The 23455-nt window shown below is 38.8% G+C and overlaps 1 pseudogene; it reads left to right on the top strand.

Moving 5' to 3' along the window:
- The window catches only part of LOC117084958, a 119782-nt pseudogene extending 97808 nt beyond the window's left edge, over positions 1–21974 (top strand).
- Positions 21975–23455: the final 1481 nt, after the last annotated feature.

Below are 23455 nucleotides of genomic sequence, written 5' to 3'. Positions count from 1 at the left end.
GCACTCCAGCTTAGGTGACAGAGCAAGAGCCTGTATCAAAATAAGTAAATAAATAAATTTTAGCTTGAACACGTAATGAATGTTGGCATTACCGCTCAGTGTTAGAGACTATAGCAGGAAGAAAAGACTAGAGCAGAAGACAATGAGTTCATATGTGGCCATGCTAAGAGATACCCTCATAGAGATCACAAAGTGAATTAAATCGGTCTGTCACTCAGGAGACATATCAAAGCTGGAGATACACACTGGGAGTCATGATAATATAAGTGCGTGCAGATAAAGGCATAGCCCATAGGGAGTGAAACAAAGAGGAAAAAACAGACAAAAGGGAAACATAAACTAAACAAAGACCTGTACATATTATACCAATTAAACAATAATAAGTGTTTTACTTAGTGGGGCTGAAAGGGGTAAGGCTAAGGTAGAGTTCAGCCTTTCTTTATCCCTATCAATTCACCCTGGTTATTCCACTCAAAATAATTTTTAAAAGTTTTATTATTCTGTCTTGATGAGTATTTCTTATTCCTTAATTGTAAGCAAATATTACTTTTCAAAAATAGCTCCTAAGGGAGCTAAGTTAATACATTTGCTTCTTTTCTTTAATTGCAAGAACCTGAATCAATCTACAGATCATTTAATACTTATATGATGTTATGTTCATTGACACTCATTGACATATAATATTGTAGAATACCTTATGGTACATCACAAATAAATGACTACAGATTCCTCTTATTTCTGGAAGCACATGCCTATGCGATATGACTTTTCCTCCCAAAGAGGAAGAGAATCTTTACCCCTTTTCTTGAATTTTAGGGACTTTTTTTGTTTTGGTTTTTTTACTGGTTTGGTCAAAGATGCAAATGATGCAGGCAGAGACTTGACAAGGGCTGTACGCTGGAGCTGACTCTTGCTACTGGGAAATCTTCCCCCACCATATAAACAAGCCCAGGTTAGCCTGCAGAATGAGACCATGTGGGACAAAAATGAGCCATCTCAGATTAAGGGCCCTAGATCTAACCAAACTTCCATCCAACAGACATGCAAATGAAATCATCCTAGACTATCCAGCCACAGTTTGAGCTGCCAGCTGATTATACATATTAACAAAACTGCCTCTGAAGAGAAGAGCCACCCAACTGAGCCAGAAAGTTGTCATCAAATGAAATGATTATTATTTTAACTCAAAGTTTTGGGATGATTTGTTATGCAACAATGTATAACTAACATCACCACTTTCTAGAGTTAAATAAGAAATCATTTAATATCTCTGATATATGAAGAGAACCTCACAGCAGGCAAACTGCACCTCTTCTGTGACTTTATTCAGAAAAACATACCATAGTTACATGTTTTAGAGTGCACAAACATATATTAAATCATAACAATTAAGTATCTTGATTTTCAATCACAGTTAACTGCATGGATTAATTCTGAGTAGAGACAAGCAGCTCTAATGAGTTTTCGCCCTGAAGCTACACATTTTTAAACTTAGTAATTGTAATGAAGGCACATAATGAGGTTTTTTTAAATCCAAATAGCACACTGATACTTATTACTGACCTTTTATTTTGTTTTTGCTTCAATTCCAATAGATGTCCTAAAAACTATTTTGAGAAGGATGCCACAGAAGTTTCTCAAAAAATCTAGGATGAAAACATTTCATAAAAGAATTAATGTGACTGCAAAACATTCAACAGGATTCTTCTAGGATGCCAATCTCACAAGTTAAAACTAGTTTTCATAGGATAATTACAGACAAAGGTTATGAATTATTCATCTTTGTATTGCCTATAATCCCTCCAGTTTAGGAGGCTCTTGATATATATTTGTTGAATGAGTGAATGAATGAATTATTGAGTGAGTGAATGATTAATGGGCCAATTGCATTGTTTCAGGCTTTATTATATGTGGTTGTTATATTTCAGGAGATGTGATTTGACCCATGATATAACTGACTTGATATAATTAATGAGTCATTTCATAACAAGGTTCTACTGGTATTGTACTCGTAAATGAAACCATGCTAATGACTCAAAAAGATTCACCTCAACTAAGAGATCCCTCTGCACAAGTTAAATTTGTCAGTTTCTACCCAGTATCTAAAATGAACTGTATACTTCTTTCAAAATAATACAGTCAGCCGATCTAACTTCCACCTAATTTATAAGTTGTGTGTATAGTTATAGACATAGATGTATAAAATATACATTTATCTTTATATAGAAAGATAACACTACTGATGGTGATTGTTATCTGAGTGAACAGATGTGGCTGAAAAAACCTTTGCCTGACCAACTGTTCTTTCCACACTATACACATATAAAGAGTATTCTATGGTTGGCAGCTGTAGCCGTATTTGCAGAGCCCACAGTAACTGCACCATTTAAAATAATACCCTACCCATTACCATTATTCATAAATAGCTATACTTCTTCTAACTAATGCAAGTAAAGCTGTTCTGCCTATTTTCACTTGGAATTTCAGAATTACATTGAATCATATGAAGTTTCACTTTGTGAGATCTTTATAGTTTTTCTTCTGCTCACTATTTTTGCTTGCCATCCTTTACTTAGCACACAACTTTGTGAGTATCCTATTGTCATACATTCTCTACACCTGCCCAGTCTCAAAGCCAAGTGCTTCAGTAAGAAAATACACACACTAGCTAATTTAGGCCCTCACTGTCTGACTTACCTATTTAAAGTTAAGTATCACTCACAAGGGGATCTAATAGAACTCTTCAAGAAATAATTTGTTCATATATTTACTGGCTATTTATTGAAGCACCAGGCACTGTTCTCGGTGCTTGGAATATAGCAATATGCATAGTCACTGCTACAATGGAACTCTGTTGTATGCATGTTTCTCTTTCCACTTCAGAGCAGGGATAGCATCTCTTCCTTAATATCGCTTAGACTGGTGTTTTGCACCTAGTAAGTGTTTAACAAATGCTGATAGACAGGTCAGCATTCTGGAAGCCTTCAGTTTATGCTGGACTTCTGGTTGAGTCCATTCCCACTCCTGCTTGCTGGATTTCTTGGATCTCCATATGACCCACAGAACAAAAATCATGATTGATTTCAGCTCTCTACTGCCAATCAAAATAACTGGCTACATTGCTTTCTTTCTGCAAGCTGGAATATGATTTCGCTCTTCCTACACTTATGACAGTCCTGTGGTTCTATATTTATTCTGCCAAGTTTTTAATATGTTCGTTAGCATCTTTCCTTAGTGCCCTAAATGTATTCTAGGAGTGCAGGTACAGGATCAAAGCATGGATTTTAGGAGGCTTGTCTGTGGCATGACACACTGCCTTGTACTTGCTCTCTCCATATGCTTTTCAAACACCAATATTCATCAGCACACCACATCAGCTAGAGGCAAGACAACAAAAAAGATGACTAGTAAACATGGGCACAAGCTTGTTGTTCATTTACCCACTTTCTGGTAATGAACATCAAGAATCAAGCATCTTAGAGATTTGTTGGTCAGTTGATTATTCCCAAGACTGTATTTTAGGAATCCCAAAGAGAGTTACTGATAGATTCCTACCACGAAAGTTCTCTGACAGATCCTACCTACCCAATTTCACATTTCTCGCTCAGTATAAATTCTCCCAAAAAAGGTCTTGCTGGTTTTATAAATTTGGATTCAAAAAGATTAAATATTATATTATCCAAGTTTCATTTCCCCTTAGATTTTTATAAATACCACATAATTGCCAGCCTTCACCCTGTGTATAATCTAAGACAAAGTTGGAAGAGAGGGGGAGAAAACTCTAAAATGTACTTGTAAGCAATACATATACTTCTGGAGAACTAGGAACTGGGATTGCGTAAATAGCTTTGCACCACGGTCTGGACAGCAGATTATGTGTGCGTATATTTGTTAAAAATTACCTAAGTATAATTTCTATCCCTCAAGGCTAAAACCATAGAACAATAAAAACCAAGCATTTATTTCATGCCTCCTAGGTTCACAGAAGTATGCTAATTCCTGTGAAAAGAAAAAATGTCACTCCCCCTGCCAAGGATCCCTAAAACTTTTATGAAGCAATAAGACCAAATAATAAAATGAAAATATGAAAGGGCCAATAATAACATGTTACACTATTTTAGCAAAATCACAAATATCATTTAAAAGCCAAAGTCAATGGCTAATTGAATGGCAACATTAATTAGTGCTAAAGAAACCCAGAGACAAGAGTATTCTGAGAAGTCCAGGTGCTTCACTCAAAAGCAAGTACTCTCAGAAAAGAGACCAGACGTACATAGTTGGACTCAGGCTCAAGGCCTTGTAGTTGGGCGAGGCAGGAATTAGCATGAAAGTGATGGCTTGTCAAGGATGGATAGACATTTGTCACACTTCCTTGGCTGTCCAGAGCTTTCTAATCCTTCCTATGTTGGAGAATTCATTCCTCCCCCAAAGCAGAAGCTAAAAAATTGCTTTCCCAGCTTCCCTTGGAAATCATGACCTGGGCCTTTCCAATGCACTGACGTGAGACATGAGTTCAGAAGTAGATGAAGTGAATGAGAAAGCACAGTGCTGAGTTGATGCCAGTAAGGGCGGTAAGGACAGTCAGTGCCAGAGGCTGCCGTGACAGTAGTCTGAGCTCTAGTATCCTCTGAAAACTTCTCAGCCTCTATATTTGGCATCAAGCTGTCTAGTAGACTAGTGCCATACCGGAATTTGAAGATTGTTCCTGGCTGCAAAGTAAGCAAGTTTAATCCTGTGGTTATTGTAGAGACTTTATTATTTTAAACATAATTTTTAGAGACGGGGTCTCATTCTGTCACCAGGCTGGAGTGTAGTGTTGTGACCATAGCTTACCGCAATTCCTGGATTATAGGCATGTGCCACCACATCTGGCTTTTTTTTTTTTTTTTTTTTAGTTTGTTTTTTAGAGACAGGGTCTCCTTATGTTGCCAAGCTGGTTGTGAACTTCTTTTTTTTCTTTTTTGGAAATGGAGTTTCACTCTTGCCACCCAGGCTGGAGTGCAGTGGCACAATCTCATCTCACTATAACCTCCGCCTCCCAGGTTCAAGCAATTCTACTGCCTCAGCCTCCAGAGTAGCTGGGATTATAGGCACGCGCCACCACACCTGGCTAATTTTTGTATTTTTAGTAGAGATGGGGTTTCACTGTGTTGGCCAAGATGTTATCGAACTCTTGACCTTGTGATCTGCCCACTTTGGCCTCCCAAAGTGCTGGGATTATAGGCATGAGCCACCGAGCTCAGCCGTGAACTTCTTATCTTAAGTGATCCTCCTCCTACCTTTACCTCCCACATTACTGGGATATAAGCACAATCCATCACACGTGGCGGCAGAGATTTTATGATGTACCCACTATCTAAAAAATTCTGTTTAAAATAGTAAAGGTGGGTTCTGTTGTTTGCAACTAAAAACCTTAACAAAGAACAGATTGACTAGAGCAAAATGTGTATCTTGAATCAATATTTGTCCAGGAAGAAAAAAAACAAAAACAAAAACAAAACATATATTAGTAAAAATACTAAGTCCAGAACAAGTTCTGGAAAATTAGGGAGAAAGCAAGTGGCTAAAGGATAGAAAGAGTGTATGATACATTTAATATGATGGCATAACATGCAAACAGCATTAATGCTGGATGTTTCACAGAGGCGTGCAACTCCCCCGCCCCCAGCTGCACTCTGCCTCTTCATCCATACTCTGCGCTCTGGGAGGCTGAACTCTGTCCTCTGCATCACTGGGCTTGCCTGCTTTCTGCATTTCAGCTGAGTTCTGCCAATGTGGAGCACTACAAGGCAAGAGTATGAGATCAGAGTCCATTCTTTTGACTTCCTCCCTGCAAGGTCTCACAGACTGATGTTTATCCTGACCAAAGGTCCCAGCTCCTGCCAGGCAGGCTTTTCTCACCACATTCTTTCATTAAGTACCTTTTCTTATTCTTGAGACATAGGGATGGTGATGAAATTCCAAAGCCACTGGTTCTGGAGTCTAACCTTATCCTTTGGTGTTTCTGTACCATACCACACCTTTGCAAATAGTATGTTTATAAACACTTCTCCATTTACCCAGTTGAGTGTGTCATCACTTTCCTGTTGGGACCCCAACTACTAAACTATTATAGATTATTTGGAAGTACATGTCATAAAACTATGAAAACCTGCGGGGAAAAGATGAACACAACATTGAGAAAAGTGCTTAACCCTAGGGGACAGAAAGAGGAGGAGAGTAATTAGATTAGAGAATGGTAAACAGGAGACACAGCAGGCAGTAACTATCTATGTAATATATATCATATAAACATTTATTCTTACATTGGGTCATAGAAACATAAATATTTTCTACACCATTCTTCATGATTTTTATGGTACAGTCCACAGCTTTACATTTTTTTTCACTCTCTTAAGGCTATCTTTTAGTGACTAAAAGTCCTAAATTTAATGTAGTCCAATTATCAATCTACATGCTTATGATTAGAGCTTTTTATGTCCTATTTAAGAAATCTTTGTTTAAGAATATCTTAGTCATTAAAATATTCTGCATGTTATTTTCTAGATGTTTAACAGGTCACCTTTCTCATTTAGGCCCACAATCTATTTTGAATTTATTTTTTGTATGGTAATATGATTTGTATGGTTAACATACTGTGAGATTCTTGTGGCTAATATTGTATTAGGATTTTGCCTGTATGTTCATGAGTAAGATTAGCCTGTTGATCCTTTTTTAAATAAGCGGCTGGTAATTGGCTATTAGTAATATTTCCTCCTTAAATATTTAGAGCATTCACTGGACCTAGATGTTTCTTTCCAAGGAGGTTTTAAATGAGAGATTCAATTTCTTAAATAGAACTATTCTATTCAGACTTTATTTTCTCGCACCAGTTTTCATAAGTTGTGTTTGTTTATTTCATCTGAATTTTCAAATTTATTGTCATAAAATTTTATCTGCAGTATCCACACAGATGCAAAAGAACAATTTTATCTTCCGAAGCAGAACACTTGGCATCTCTGTGACAGATAACTTCACTATCACTCAGAACCACCCCAAGATTAAATATCAGTCTTATATTTGTATAACTTAAGAAAGCAAAGATCTGTTCCAAAGTGAATGTCTGTCTCCACTAGGAGCTAAAAGCTCCTAGTAACTTTACAATAAAACTCACTCATGGGAAACACAACTTACACTTCACCTAGCACTAATTACACAAGTGATAAACATACAGGCAGCAACTGGGAAACTCTAGAGTGCAACTCTGATATCAAATCAGAGCAAGAGATTGAGATTTTCAGTTACCAGATTGGAAATAGTAGATAAAATCATAAGAAAGAGCTCATATTTCAGAAAAACATGGAGAGTGAAAAGCACCAAGTTAAAGAGGGAGGAAAGTGGAAAAAAATTGCAGCAAAAATAAAATAGGAAAGGCGAAAAGTAGGGGGAAGAGCTAGAGTGATGGCATCAGTCATGTCAAAGGGGAGTTTGAAGAGGGAAGAGTTGGTCAGCCATATCCAATCTGAATAGCAGTTTTGGAGAATGAGTACTGATTAAGATCGTTGGCTTTAACATTTAAGAGAGAAGTTTCAGTAAAGTAGGAGATGTTAATGAGGAAGTAAATAGTTAGAAAATGCGGGTAATGGGTTGTTTCTACTGATCTCAAAGGAATGCCCATGCTGAATAGCGGTGGGACCAAGTAGTCAAGAGATGTTGAAATGTCTCTGTATGAAAAAAGGGAAAGTTTTAAACTGTAGCCTTACCAGTCAAGATGTGAAAAGGACAAACAATTTAAGCAGTTTCAGGTGAGCCAGGCCTAACACCCAAAGGTCACAGACATTACAATCCAAACAACAACCCCGTCTTCCTTCAACCTGATATTTAAAGTCCCATAAGGCTTTACATTTTTTTTAAAAAAGCACTGCTTTTCTTCTGGCTCTTTGTATCACTTAAAGTGTTTACCAATCTCTATTATAAAACAAAAATACAATTCTAAAAGGAGTCATTATACTCTATCATTTTAGCTATGTTTACATGAAACAAAGAAGTAATGTGTACCCTGGGAAACTGAGCACAGTGAACTCCTATTACCCTCACTCTGTCATTGCATGATTTCTGGGAATATCAAAGATAAAGGACCATCCTAATTCCAGAATCTCAGGTAGCACTTTGGTATGTTTAAAGGTTCTGACAGTGAAATTATTGCCAATCCTGTACCAAAAAGAGATTTTTAAAAGAAGTTTAAAATCCAGGAAAAAGTTCTATGTCTTGGATACTTGCAGTATCTTAAAAGAAAAATTTTTTTGTTTTGTTTTGGTATAAGAAAGGAGATTGGCACAAAAAAACAGGTCAAGAAATCTCTTCCATGAAGATATTTCTCAGGTTACTACAAAGTAACCTTAGTGCTTCAAAGGAATAATCAAACTATCTCAATATAAAGAGTCTAATTATTTATTTTAAAAATCATTGTTTTCAACATATTAATTTCAGAAAACACATGACTTTTAACCAGCCCAGTGTCTCAGGATACATTTTACTTCCCCTTACATTCCTTCTCTAGAAAAGAGTCTTGCCTTTGTCCTCTGCAGCAGAGATGAGCAGGTCTTCTTCCCAGAGCTCATGCTGTCGGGGAAGGGGTGACAGAGGGAATAGGTGAGGTGAATCCTCACAACTCTTCCCCTGCACAGATTTAGTAATTCTAGGCAACCCCGCTCCAGCTTAGCTGGAATAGTGGAAAGTTTTCAATTGTAAAAACTTTCTTTCATACCTTAGTCTTGCTAAAAATAGTTTCCTATAACTGAATGAAAGCATAAAATGAAATTATGAGTAGGAGAGGTTTTCCTAATGCAGTCATGTATCAATTAAAGATAAGGATACATTCTTCATCCTTGTGAAAAACATCAGAGCACACTTATACAAACCTAGATGGCATAGCCTACTACACACTTGGCTAGACGGGATAGCCTATTGCTTCTAGGCTACAAACCCATACAGCATGTGACTGTACTGAACACTGTAGGCAACTGTAACACATTTGTAAGGATTTGTGTATTGGCCGGGTGCGGTGGCTCAAGCCTGTAATCCCAGCACTTTGGGAGGCCGAGACGGGCGGATCACGAGGTCAGGAGATCGAGACCATCCTGGCTAACACGGTGAAACCCCGTCTCTACTAAAAACATACAAAAAAACTAGCCGGGTGAGGTGGCGGGCGCCTGTAGTCCCGGCTACTTGGGAGGCTGAGGCAGGAGAATGGCGTAAACCCGGGAGGTGGAGCTTGCAGTGAGCTGAGATCTGGCCACTGCACTCCAGCCTGGGTGACAGAGCAAGACTCTGTCTCAAAAAAAAAAAAAAAAAAAAAAAAAGGATTTGTGTATCAAAACATAGAAAAGGTACAGTAAAAATACAGTATGAAGCTTAGGCACAGTGACTCATGCCTGTAATCCCAGCATTTTAGGAGGCTAAAGTGGGCAGATTGCTTGAGCCCACAAGTTTAAGACCTGCCTAAGCAACATGGAGAAATCCCATCTCTACAAAATAGTACAAAAAATAGCCAGGTGTGGTGGCACATGCCTGCAGTCCCAGCTACTTAGGGGACTGAGGTGGGAGGATTGATTGAACCCAGGAGGTTGAGGCTGTAGTGGGCCCGGACTGTGCCATTGCACTCCAGCCTGGGTGACAGAGTGAGACCTTGTCTCAAAAGAAAAGGAGGGGGTGGGAAGGGTCAGCCACATCTCTGGGGTTCAGTAGACTCAGCCATTCCAGCCTGCCAGCTGTGAAGAATATAAATGGTCTGAACACAGAAGAGTCTCCCACAACACACCACAGCTGCCTTGCCAGATCATGGCCAGGCTGCTTCTTTAAGAAGGACCTCGATCCATTTCTCCTTACTGGGTGGGACCTCTCTGAAGGAGCTTTAGCCACTCTAGCCAGGGTTCTATGGATAGAGCTCTGATCTCTTCCTGGGACAGAGCTCCTGGTCGGGAGGTGGGGTGGGGGAATAGGGGGAGCAACCTCCATCTCTGCAGTTCAGTTGATTTAGCCTCTCTAGCCTGCTGGCTTGGGGAATAGTCTGGATGAGGAAGGGTCCTACTTCCACCCCCAATGCAACATACCTGCTATACCAAAAAGCAGCCAGACTGCTTTTTTAAAAGGGTCTCCAATCTCATTCCTCCTGACTGGGTGAGACCTCCCAAAAGGGGTCTCCAGCCACCTCCTACAGGTGTGTTCAGGCTAGCAACAGGTCAGTACCCCCCTGGGATGGAGCTTCAAGTGGAAGGAGCTGGCTGTCATCTTTGCTGTTTCACAGCTTTCACTGGTATACCTCCAGCTATGGAAAAACCAAGGCAACCAAAGCAGACCCCCAGCAAACATCAGCAGCCCTATGGTACAGTGACCTATTAAAAGAAAAACAAACAGACAGAAAACAACAACATCAACAAAAAACACCACACACTAACCTCATTCAAAGGGCAGCAACCTCAAAGACCAAAGGTAGATAAGCTCACAAAGATGAGAGAGAATCAACGTAAAAATGCTGAAAACTCGAAAAGACAGTGCTTCTTCTCCTTCAAAGGACCATAGTACCTCTCCAGCAAGGGCACAGAACTGGGCTAAGGGTGAGACGGCTGAATTGACAGGAGTAGGCTTCAGAAGTTGGGTAATATCAAACTTCACTGAGCTAAAGGAGCATGTTGTAACCCAAAGCAAAGAAGCTAGGAATCATGATAAAACAATACAGGAGCTAATAGACAGACTAGTCATTTTAGAGAGGAACATAACTGATCTGATGGAACTGAAAAACACAACATGAGAACTTCACAATGCAATCACAAGTATCAAGAGCAGAACAGACTAAGTGGAGGAATGAATCTCAGACACTGAAGACTATCTTTCTGAAATAAGACAAGCAGGCAAGAATAGAGAAAAAGAATTAAAAAGAATGAACAAAACATCTGAGAAATATGGGATTATGTAAACAGACTGAACCTATGACTGATTGGGGTACCTGAAAGAGAAAGGGAGAATAAAAACAAGTTGGAAAATATACTTTGGGATATCATCCAGGAGAACTTCTCCAATTTAGCAAGACAGGCAAATATTCAGATTCAGGAAATGCAGACAACCCCAGTAAGATACTCCATGAGAAATCAGCCCCAAGAAACATAATGGTCAGATTCTCCAAGGCTGAAATGAAAGAAAAATGTTAAGGGCACATAGAAAGAAAGGCCAGGTCACCTACAAAGGGAAACCCATCAAACTAACAGCAGACCTCTCAGTGGAAACCCTGCAAGCCAGAAGAGATTGGGAGCCAATATTCAACTTCTTAAAGACAATAATTTTCAACCCAGAATTTCATATCTGGCCAAACTAAGCTTCATAAGTGAAGGAGGAATAAAATCCTTTTTAAACAAGAAAGTGCTTAGGGAAGTCATTACCACCAGGCCTGCCTTGCAAGAGCTCCTGAAGGGAAGCATGAAATATGGAAAGGAAACCCCATTACCAGCCACTACAGAAACACTAAAGTACACAGACCAGTGATACTATGAAGCAACTACATAAACAATTCTGCAAAATAACCAGATAGCATCATGATGACAGATAGCATCATGATGACCAACTTCACACATAACAATACAAATCTTAAAGTAAATGGGCTAAATACCCTAACTAACAGAATGGCAAGCTGGATGAAGAGACAAGACCCATTGGTATGCTGTCTTCAAGAGACGTATCTCATGTGCAAAGACACACATAGGCTCAAATAAAAGGATGGAGGAAAAATTACCAAGCAAATGGAAAGCAAAAAAAAAAAAAAAAAATGCAGGGGTCACAATCCTAGTTTCTGACAAAACAGACTTTAAACTAACAAAGACCAAAAAAGACAAAGAAGGGCATTATGTAATGGTAAATGATTCAACTGAATAAGAAGAGCTAATTATCCTAAATATATATGCACCAAATAAATAATGAAATACTTTAGAGTAAATTTATTTCACCAAATAAATAATGAAAGTATTTCACATTGGGTAAATAATGAAATTAAGGCAGAAATCAAGAAGTTATTTGAAACTAATGAGAGCCAGAGACAGGAGCACCCAGATTCATAAAGCAAGTTGTTAGAGACCTACAAAGAGACTTAGAATCCCACACAACAGTGAGAGGTTTTAATACCCCCCTGACAATTTAGATCACTGAGGTAGAAAATTAACAAAGATATTCAGGACCTGAACTCAGCTCTGGATCAAGTGGACCTGATAGATATCTACAGAACTCCCCACCCCAAAACAACAGAATACATACTCTTCTTATCACCACATGGCACTTACTCTAAAATTGATCACATAATTAGAAGAAAAACACTCAGCAAATGCAAAATAACTGAAAATCATAACAAGCAGTCTCTCAGACCATAGTGGAATCAAATTAGAACTTAAAATTAAGTAATTTGTTCAAAACCACACAATCACATGGAAATTGAACAACCTTCTCCTGAATGACTTTTGGATAAATAATGAAATTAAGCCAGAAATCAAGAAGTTCTTTGAAACTAATGAGAACAAAGGGACAACTTACCAGAATCCCTGTGATGCAGCAAAGCAGTGTTAAGAGGGCAATGGATAGCACCAAATGCCCACGTCAAAAAGCTAGAAAGATCGCAAGTTAACAACCTAACATCTTAACTAAAAGAACTAGGGAACCAAGAGCAAATAAACCTCGAAACTATCAGAAGACAAGAAATAACGAAGATCAGAGCTGAACTGAAGGAGACAGAGAAGTTTAAAAGTCTTAAAAAAAATAAACAAATCCGGGAGCTGGGTTTTTGAAAAAATTAATAAAATCGACAGACTGCTAGCTTGACTAACAAAGAAGAAAGAGAGAAGAGTCAAATAAATACAATCAAAAATGATAAGGGAGATATCACCACTGACCCCACAGAAATACAAACAACCATCAGAGAATACTATAAATGCCTCTATGCACATAAACTAGAAAATCTAGAAGAAATGGATAAATTCCTGGACACATACACCCTCCCAAGACTGAACCAGGAAGAAATTGAATCCCTGGATAGACCAATAATGAGTTCTAAAATTGAGGCAGTAATAAACAGCCTACCAACCAAAAAAAAAAGCCCAGGACCAGATGAACTCACAGCTGAATTCTACCAGAGGTACAAAGAAAAGTTAGTACAATTTCCACTGAAACTATTCTAAAATCTTGAAAAGGAGGGACTCCTCCCTGACTCATTCTATGGGGACAGAATCATCCTGATACCAAAACCTGGCAGAGATACAACAAAAAAGAAAACTTCAGGCCAATATCTTTGATTGATGATGAACATCAATGCAAAAATCCTCAATGAAAGTACTTTATTGCCAGTAGGCAAACCAAATCCAGCAGCACATCAAAAAGCTTATCCACCACGATCAAGTTGGCTTCATTCCTGAGATGCAAGGTTGGTTCAACATAGAGAAAACAATAAATGTGATTCATCACATAAACAGAACTACAGGCAAAAACCACGTGATTATCTCAATAGCTGCACAAAAGGCCTTTGATAAAATTCAACATCACTTCATGTTAAAAACTCTCAATGAACTGGATATTGAAGGAACATACCTCAAAGTAAAAAGAGCCATATATAACAAACTCACAGTCAATACTGTACTGAATGGGAAAAAGCAGGAAGCATTCCCCTTGAAAACCAGTACAAGACAAGGATGCCCTCTTTCACCACTCCTCTTCAACATAGTACTGGAAGTTCTGGCCAGGGCAATCAGCCAAGAGAAAGAAATAAAGCATATTCAAATAGGAAGACAGGAAGTCAAACTATCTTTGTTTGTAGATGACATGATCCTATATCTAGAAAACCCCACTGTCTCAGATCAAAAGCTTCTTAAGCTGAAAAACAACTTCAGCAAATTCTCAGGATACAAAATCAATGTGCAAAAATTGTTAGCATTCCTATCCACCAACAACAGGCAAGCAGAGAGCCAAATTATGAACGAACTCCCATCTACAACTGCTACAAACAGAATAAAATACCTAGGAATACAGTTAACAAGGTAAGTGAAGGACCTCTTCAAGGAGAACTGCAAACTGCTGCTCAAAGAAATCAGAGAGGACATAAACAAATGGAGAAACATCCCATGCTCATAGACAGCAAGAATCAATATCATGAAAATGGTCATACTGCCCAAAGTAATTTATGGATTCAATGCTATTCCCATTAAATTACCATTGACATTCTTCAAAGAATTAGAAAAAACGATTTTAAAATTTATATGGAACCAAATAGAAACCACAATAGCTAAGACAATCTTAAGCGAAAAACTGGAGGCATCATGCTACCTGACTTCAAACTATACCACAAGCCTGCTGTAAGCAAAACAGCATGGTACTGATACAAAAACAGATACACAGACCAATGGAATAGCATAGAGAACTCAGAAATAAGACCACATGCCGACAACCATCTGATCTTTGACAAACCTGACAAAAGCAAGCAATAGGGAAAGGACTCCCCATTTAATAAATGATGCTGGGAGAGCTGGCTCACCATATACAGAAAATTGAAGCTTAGACACCTTCCTTATGCCTTATACAAAGATTAACTCAAGATGGATTAAAGACTTAAATGTAAAACTCAAAACTATAAAAACTCTATTAGATCACTAGCATTCTTATACACCAATAACAGAGAAACAGAGAGCCAAATCATGAGTGAACTCACATTCACAATAGCTTCAAAGAGAATAAAATACCTAGGATTCCAACTTATAAGGGATGTGAAGGACGTCTTCAAGGAGAACTACAAACCACTGCTCAATGAAATAAAAGAGGACACAAACAAATGGAAGAACATTCCATGCTCATGGATAGGAAGAATCAATATCATGAAAATGGCCATACTGCCCAAGATAATTTAAAGATTCAATGCCATCCCCATTAAGCTACCAATGACTTTCTTCACAGAATTGGAAAACTACCTTAAAGTTCATAGGGAACCAAAAAAGAGCCCGCATTGCCAAGACAGTTCTAAGCCAAAAGAACAAAGCTGGAGGCATCACGCTACCTGATTTCAAACTATACCACAAGGCTACCATAACCAAAACAGCATGGTACTGGTACCAAAAGAGAGATATAGACCAATGGAACAGAACAGAGGCCTCAGAAATAATGCCACACATCTAGAACCATCTGATCTTTGACAAACCTGACAAAAACAAGCAATGGGGAAAGGATTCCCCATTTAATAAATGGTGCTGGGAAAACTGGCTAGCCATAAGTGGAAAACTGAAACTGGATCCCTTCCTTACACCTTATACAAATATTAATTAAAGATGGATTAGAGACTTAAATGCTAGACCTAAAACCATAAAAAACCCCAGAAGAACACCTAGGCAATACCATTCAGGACATAGGAATGGGCAAGGACTTCATCTCTAAAACACCAAAAGCAAACACAACAAAAGCCAAAATTGACAAATGGGATCTAATTAAGCTAAGGAGCTTCTGCACAGCAAAAGAAATTACCTTCAGAGTGAACACGCAACCTATAGAATGGGAGAAAATTTTTGCAATCTACTCATCTGACAAACAGCTAATATCCAGAACCTACAAAGAACTCAAACAAATTTACAAGAAAAAAACAACCCCATCAAAAAGTGAGCAAAGGATATGAACAGACACTTCTCAAAAGAAGACATTTATGCATCCAACAGACACATGAAAAAATGCTCAGCATCACTAGCCATCAGACAAATGCAAATCAAAACCACAATGAGATACCATCTCACACCAGTTAGAATGACAATCATTAAAAAGTCAGGAAACAACAGGTGCTGGAGAGGATGTGGAGAAATAGGAACACTTTCATAATGTTGGTGGGACTGTAAACTAGTTCAACCATTGTGGAAGACAGTGTGGCGATTCCTCAAGGATCTAGAACTAGAAACAGCATTTGACCCTGCCATCCCATTACTGGGGATATACCCAAAGGATTATAAGTCATGATGCTATAAAGACACATGCACACGTATGTTTACTGCAGTACTATTCACAATAGCAAAGACTTGAAACCAACCCAAATGTCCATCAATGACAGACTGTATTAAGAATATGTGGCACATAAACACCATGGAATACTATGCAGCCATAAAAAAGGATGAGTTCATGTCCTTTGTAGGGACATGGATGCAGCTGGAAGCCATCATTCTCAGCAAACTATCGCAAGAACAGAAAACCAAACACCTCATGTTCTCACTCATAGGTGGGAATTGAACAATGAGATCACTTGGACACAGGAAGGGGAGCATCACACACTGGGTCCTATTGTGGGGAGGCGGTAGAGGGGAGGGATAGCATTAGAATATATACCTAATGTAAATGATGAGTTAATGGGTGCAGCACACTAACATGGCACATGTATACATATGTAACAAACCTACACGTTGTGCACATGTACCCTAGAACTTAAAGTATAATAATAATAATAAAAAAGAATATGTGGCACATATACACCATGGAATACTATGCAGCCATAAAAAAGGATGAGTCCACGTCCTTTGTAGGGACATGGATGCAGCTGGAAACCATCATTCTCAGCAAACTATCACAAGGATAGAAAACCAAACACCTCATGTTCTCACTCATAGGTGGGAATTGAACAATGAGAACACTTGTACACAGGGTGGCGAACATCATACACTGGGGCCTGTCATGGGGTCGGGGGAGCGGGGAAGGATAGCATTAGGAGATATACCTAATGTAAATGACGAGTTAATGGGTGCAGCACACCAACATGGCACATGTATACAAATGTAACAAACCTGCACGTTATGTACATGTACCTAGAACATAAAGTATAATTTAAAAGAACTCTAATAGAAAATCTAGGCAATATCATTTAGGACATAAGCATGAGCAAGATTTCATGATGAAAATGCGAAAAACAGTTGCAACAAAAGCAAAAATTGACAGATCGAATCTAATTAAACTAAAGAGCTTCTGCACAGCAAATGAAACTATCATCACAGTGAACAGACAACCTACAGAACGGGAGAAAATTTTTGCAGTCTATCCATCTGACAAAGGTCTAATATCCAGAATCTACAAGGAACTCAAACAAACAAGAAAAAAGCAAAGAACCCCATTAAAATGTGGGCAAAGGACATGAACAGACACTTCTTAAAAGAAGATATACATGCAGCCAACAAACATAAGAAAAAAAGCTCAACATCACTGATCATTAGAGAAATGCAAATCAAAACCACATCAAGATACCATCTCATGTCAGTCAGAATGGCTACTATTAAAAAGTCAAAACACAACAGATACTGGCCAGGTTGTGGAGAAAAAGGAATGCTTTTACACTGCTGGTGGGAGTGTGAATTAGTTCAACCATTGTGGAAAACAGTGTGATTTCTCAAATACCTAGAGGCAGAAATACCATTGGACCCAGCAATCCCATTACTGGGTATATACCCAAAAGATTATAAATCATTCTATTATAAGGATATTGCTGTTTTCATTGCATGAATATGTTCATTGCAGCACTATTCACAACAGCAAAGACATGGAATCAACCTAAATGCCTGTCAGTGATTGACTGGATAAAGAAAATGTGATACATATACACCATGGAATACTATGCAGCCATAAAAAGGAATGAGATAGTGTCCTTTCCAGGGACATGGATGGACTGGAAGTCATTATCCTCAGCAAACTAACAGGAACAGAAAACCAAATACTGCATGTTCTCACTTATAAGTGGGAGCTAAATGATGAAAACACATAGACACATGCAGGCAAAAAACACACAGTGGGACCTGTCAGAGGAGGGGTTGTGGGGAGGAAGAGCATCAGGAAGAACCGCTAATGGATGCTGGGCTTAATACCTAGGTGATAGGATGATCTGTGCAGCAAATCACCATGGCACACATTTACTTATGTAACTAACCTGCATATCCTGCACATGTACCCAAACTTAAATGTTGAAGGACAAAAAACCCTCCAAACCTATTTCTTAAAAAAAGAGAAAGAAAAAATACAGGATGAAAGATTTTTAAATGGTATGCCTACATAGGTCACTTATTATGAATGGAGCTTGCATGACTGGAAGTTGCCCTGGGTGAGTCGGTGAGTAAATGTGAAGGTCTAAGACATTACTCTACACCACTGTAGACTTTATAAACCCTGTACACTTAGGCTATAAGTAACATTATTTTTTAATGTTCTTTCTTCAACAATAAAATTAACTTTAGTTTCTCTAACTCTTTTACTTTATAAACTAATTTTTTAACTTTTAACTCTCATAATAACACTTGGCTTAAAATACAAACACATTGGGCTGGGCACAGTGGCTCATGCTTGTAATCCCAGCACTTTGTGAGGCCGAGGTGGGCAGATCACGAGGTCAGGAGTTCGAGACCAGACTGACCAACATGGTGAAATCCCATCTCTACTAAAACACAAAAAATTAGCTGGGCATGGTGGCAGGCACCTGTAATCCCAGCTACTCAGGAAGCTGAGGCAGGAGAATCAATTGAACCCGGGAGGTGAAGGTTACAGTGAGCCAAGACCACACCACTGCACTCCAGCCTGGGCAACAGAATGAGATTCCATCTCAAACAACATCAACAACAACAACAAACACAAACACATTGTACAGCTATACAAAAATATTTTCTTTCTTTTTATTCTTATTCCATATACTTTTTTCTATTAATTTTTCATTTCACTTTTTAAACTTTTTGTTAAAAAACTAAGATACAAGCACACACAAGTCTAGCCTATACAGGGTCAGGATCATGAATATCACTGTCTGCCACCTGCACAACTCGTCCCACTACAAGTTCTACAGGGCGATAGCACGCATGGAGCTGTCATCTCCTATGATAACAATGCCTTCTTCTGGAATGTCTCCTGAAGGGTCTCCCTGAGGCTGTCTTACAGTAAACATTTTTTATATATAAGTAGAATGAGCATACTCTAAAATAACAATAAAAAGCATAGAAAATACATAAACCAGTACTATGGTTGTTTATTATTATTATCAAGAATTATGCACTGTACATAATTGTATGTGCTAGACTTTCATATGACTGGCAGCATGGTAGGTTTGTTTACACTAGTATCACTACACACATGTGAGTAAGGTGTTGCATGATGACATTATGACAGCTATGACATCACTAGGCAATAGAAACGTGCCATTACATTGTAATCTTATAGGACCACTGTCATATATGCCATCCATAGTTGACTGAAATGTTATTGTGTGGCACATGACTGTACTATTTTTTGGCATTTTCTGAACAACACAAATCAACAGTCTTGGGCCATATGAGTTACATTATCAATGTTGTAACACTGTAGAGCTGGAAGGGATTCTAAAAAATTCTGGTTCAAACCCCTCATCTGACGAGAAAAAGTCCAGAGATGTGTGATTACTTACACAAGGTCACACAGTTAATGGAGGATTAAGTACTAAAACTAGTTAATTATGTTCTACCACGCCAAACTTGTCTTGCAACAATACACAGCTAATTTATTTTCCCTTCGTTCTTCCTTTTCTTTCTTCCTTTTTCTTTTCTTCTCCTTTCATTTTTTCTCTTTTCTTTGCAAATTTCTTACTTCTTTTCTTCTTTCTGTTTTCTCTCTCTCTCTCTCTGCCTCTCTCTTTCTTTCTTTATCTTTTTTCTGTGCCAACTTTACTGGGTGAAGGGATAACTAGGTAGCTGGTAAAACATTGTGTGTGTGTCTGTGAGGATGTTTCCAGAATAGATGAGCCTTGGAGTCAGTAGACCAAGTGAAGAAGATTGCTCTCATCAATATGGGTGAGCATGACCCAGTCTTTTGAGAGCCAGATAGAAGCAGAAGGTAGAGAAATGGCAAATTCACTCTTTCTTCTGGAGCTGGGATGTCCATTTTCTCCTGCCCTCCAACATGAAAACTCCAAGTTCTTTAGCCTTCAGACTCCGAGACTTACACCATTGGCTCACCTGGTTCTCAGACCTTCAGACTCAGACTGAATTACACCACCAGCCTTCCAGGTTCTCCAGCTTGCAGACAGTCAGTTATGGCACTTCTGGTCTCCATAATCCTGTGAGCCAATTTCTATAATAAATCCCCTCTTATGTATCTCTTTATATATCCTACTGGTCCTGTTTCTCTGGAAAACCCTAATATTTTTCTTTCTTTTTTTAAATGGAATAAAATTTGAAACCAAAGATTAAAAATATTGCATACTTTAACCCACTACACTGTCTACCCCTCCAGGCACCATTAAGAAACCTTCATTAGTTTCTTTGAACTGAAACTTGTCATACAGGTTCTCAGCCTGGAAACAACCTCATTATTTGTAGAGTGGCTTTAAAAAATAATTTGAAAATAATTCCTTATGTATTTTACTTTTTTTTCACTTTCCATAACTCAGTGTATCTCCATACTATCCATTTTAACACTGGTATCTTATAAAGTCATTTAAAATGCATCCATTGAAACAGTGAGTAAAATTTTATCATGCAGGTCAACAAAATTTGACATGGGTTTCATGCATCCAGATTTATTTTAGCATGTTAGATATCATTTTAACTTGGCTAATAGAGTTTTAACTTTACCCTAATTTTAACTTTACCCTAATAGAGTTTTAAAGTTAAAAAAACATAAACTTGAACACTAATCTCCTTTTACGAGTAACTGTGATCCAAATAACTAACTGGCATGCATACTGAGGCCACTTAGTTTATCAACAATAGAAACAACACTAGAACTCAAGTCTACTGAATGGAAATCCAGTTCAATTATTTATTCCACCACATCATATTGACCTTCCCTCCAAAAGAAAGTTTACAGATCAACACATAGCTGTTTGCATCTTTCCAGTCCTAATGTTCCTAAAATAAACTTTTATCTGTAAGTTTTGCTTCAACAATTATTCTTATTTGGGGATGGGAAGGGCAGAGGATATTTTCATTCTGTCTTCCTTTCTTGGGTTCCACCTTTCTTTCATTGCTGGCCCCTCACTGCAGTTGCCCTACTGAAATGGTGAACAAACTTCCAGGTTCTTGCCTTACATCACCAAAGAACGGGGGAAAAAGGCAGTTCCTTATACCTGTGAAGCAGGTTTCCTTCCTGGCTGGCACAAGCCATCAATTCTTAGGAAAATAGCTGCATCAAGAAGTCAGCTATGCAGGTCCTTAAGGATTTGGGCACGGTAGAAGGTGGCAGAATGAGACTGAGTTTTCATGTTTCAACCTTTATAGAGTCTGTATAACTTTACTCTCACAGAAAAGTGTTCACTTACAATATCTCCCATTAGTCAACGCCAAAGCCCATCAAAATACCAAAAACCAAACACCTCCAGGTCTCTACACGAAGACCCAGGACCTGGCCAATGCCCCCAACACCTCTGACATTCTTGAGATCGAGTTCACAAAAGGGGACCCGTGAAGATGACCAACATCAAGGATGGCACCACCCACCAGACCTCCTTGGAGCTCCTCACGGTACCTGAGTCAAGTCGCAGGCAAGCACGGTGTGGGCCGCACTGACATCGTAGAGAACCGCTTCATTAGAATGAAATCTTGAGGTATCTGCAAGACCCCACAGGCACCATCCTTTACCACACCTATTTAGATATGGAGGCCTTCACCATGGACCGGGAAGTGCGCCAAATCAAACAAGGCCTGTGCTTGAAATTTGCTGAGCTGATGTATACTGGTTTCTGGCACAGCTCTGAGTGTGAATTTGTCCGCCACAGCATCGCCAAGTCCCAGGAGTGAGTGGAAGGGAAAGTGCAGGTGTCTGTCCTCAAGGACCAGGTGTACATCCTTGGCCAGGAGTTCCCACTGTCTCTCTACAATGAGGAACTGGTGAGCATGAACGTGCAGGGTGATTATGAGCCAATTGATGCCACCGGGTTCATCAACATCAATTCCCTCAGGCTGAAGGAATATCATCATATCCAGAGAAAGGTCACTGCCAAATAGACCCCTGTACAATGAAGAGCTGGGGCCTCCTCAATTTGCAGATCCCCCAAGTAAAGGCACTAATTGTTGTGATAATTTGTAACTATGACTTGCTCTCCCCAGCTGGCAGTGTAATGGGGCTGCCAGGTCCCAGCTTTGTTCCCTGGTTCCCCTGAAGCCGGCAAATGTCATCATCGAAGGTAAGGATGAAGGGCAGCTATGGTGGGGAGCTGTAAAATGACAATTAAAAGATGCGTGTGTATATATATATATATAATCTATATAATGTCTCAAAATACATATTTTATATATATGTGTGTGTGTATATATATATAATTCTACCTCTATAATCTCTTTACTTCAGTATTTCCAAAGTGTCTGTATCTTAGTTGGTAAGTACGTAAAGCATAAAATCTTTCATCACTGTTAAGCACTCCTTGACACCGTCAGTCTCTTTGATTACCAAACCAGCTTCCTCTCCTAGGCCTTTCCCCAACCCTTTGACTAATCTTTAGCCTTCCTTTGCAGTCTTCTCCTCCTCTGTCAATCCCTTAAATATGGTACCCTGCTCTTTTCTCAATATCCAAGATCCTCTGGCCAGTGCATCTATTAAGTTGGCACCTAACTAATCCCTCACAATATTACACTTTAGTCCAGATCTCTCTCATACCCTAGCAGATAAATATCTAGAGTTGTGCTGCCTAATACAAAAGCCACTAGACACATATGGCTATTCCATAAATTTAAGTTAATTAATATTTAATATAACTTAAAACTTAATTTGAAGTTCCCACTAGCCACATGTGCTTACTGGTTACCATACTGGACAGAACACATATAAAACATTTCTGTCAATGCCAAAAGTTCTACTGGATAGTGCTGCTCTAGAACTTTCTACAAATGGCATCACAATAACTCATCTCTATCTTAAAATGCCTCGAACTTATCTACATGAATGTCCAAACCTGCTTTTCCATATGCATCTTCTTTCTTGTCTCTACTCTAACCCTATTGCTACTGCCTTAGTTCCCATAAACTTTGCAACAGTATCCTAACTGATCTTCCTTCCCGTAGTCCTACAGCCCCCCAAATGCACTTTTCAGGATGCAGCCAAGGATCTCTTTCCAGACTGTAAGTCTGGCTGTGTTAATCCCCTGGTAATAACTCTTCAGTGGTTTCCCAGTGGCTAAATAAGGTAACCACTTAATTTATCATCTGAATCCAGGCAATTTTGATAATTTGGTGTTATTAACAATTATACAGCCATAATAGGACTAAATTGGGACTCTCAGAGGTAAACAAGTCTGTATGGTCACCCTGCATAGAGACTACATTTCTTGGCATAGCTCCTGTCCTCTTACATGATCGAGGCCCATATGTGTCTTCAACACTATAGACCTGCTTGCCATTCACTGAATGTGATGTCCTCTTTCACACTTCTGTGAATTTGCTTGTTCAAATTCCAATGCCTGGATCAGCCGCACTCTCCTTGTCATGCCTGT

This window comes from Trachypithecus francoisi, unplaced genomic scaffold, assembly GCF_009764315.1.
Source record: "Trachypithecus francoisi isolate TF-2019V2 unplaced genomic scaffold, Tfra_2.0 Lachesis_group1, whole genome shotgun sequence".
NCBI lineage: Eukaryota > Metazoa > Chordata > Mammalia > Primates > Cercopithecidae > Trachypithecus > Trachypithecus francoisi.
The sequence above is the reverse complement of the archived record's forward strand: the minus strand, read 5'-3'. Positions and strand labels throughout refer to the sequence as shown.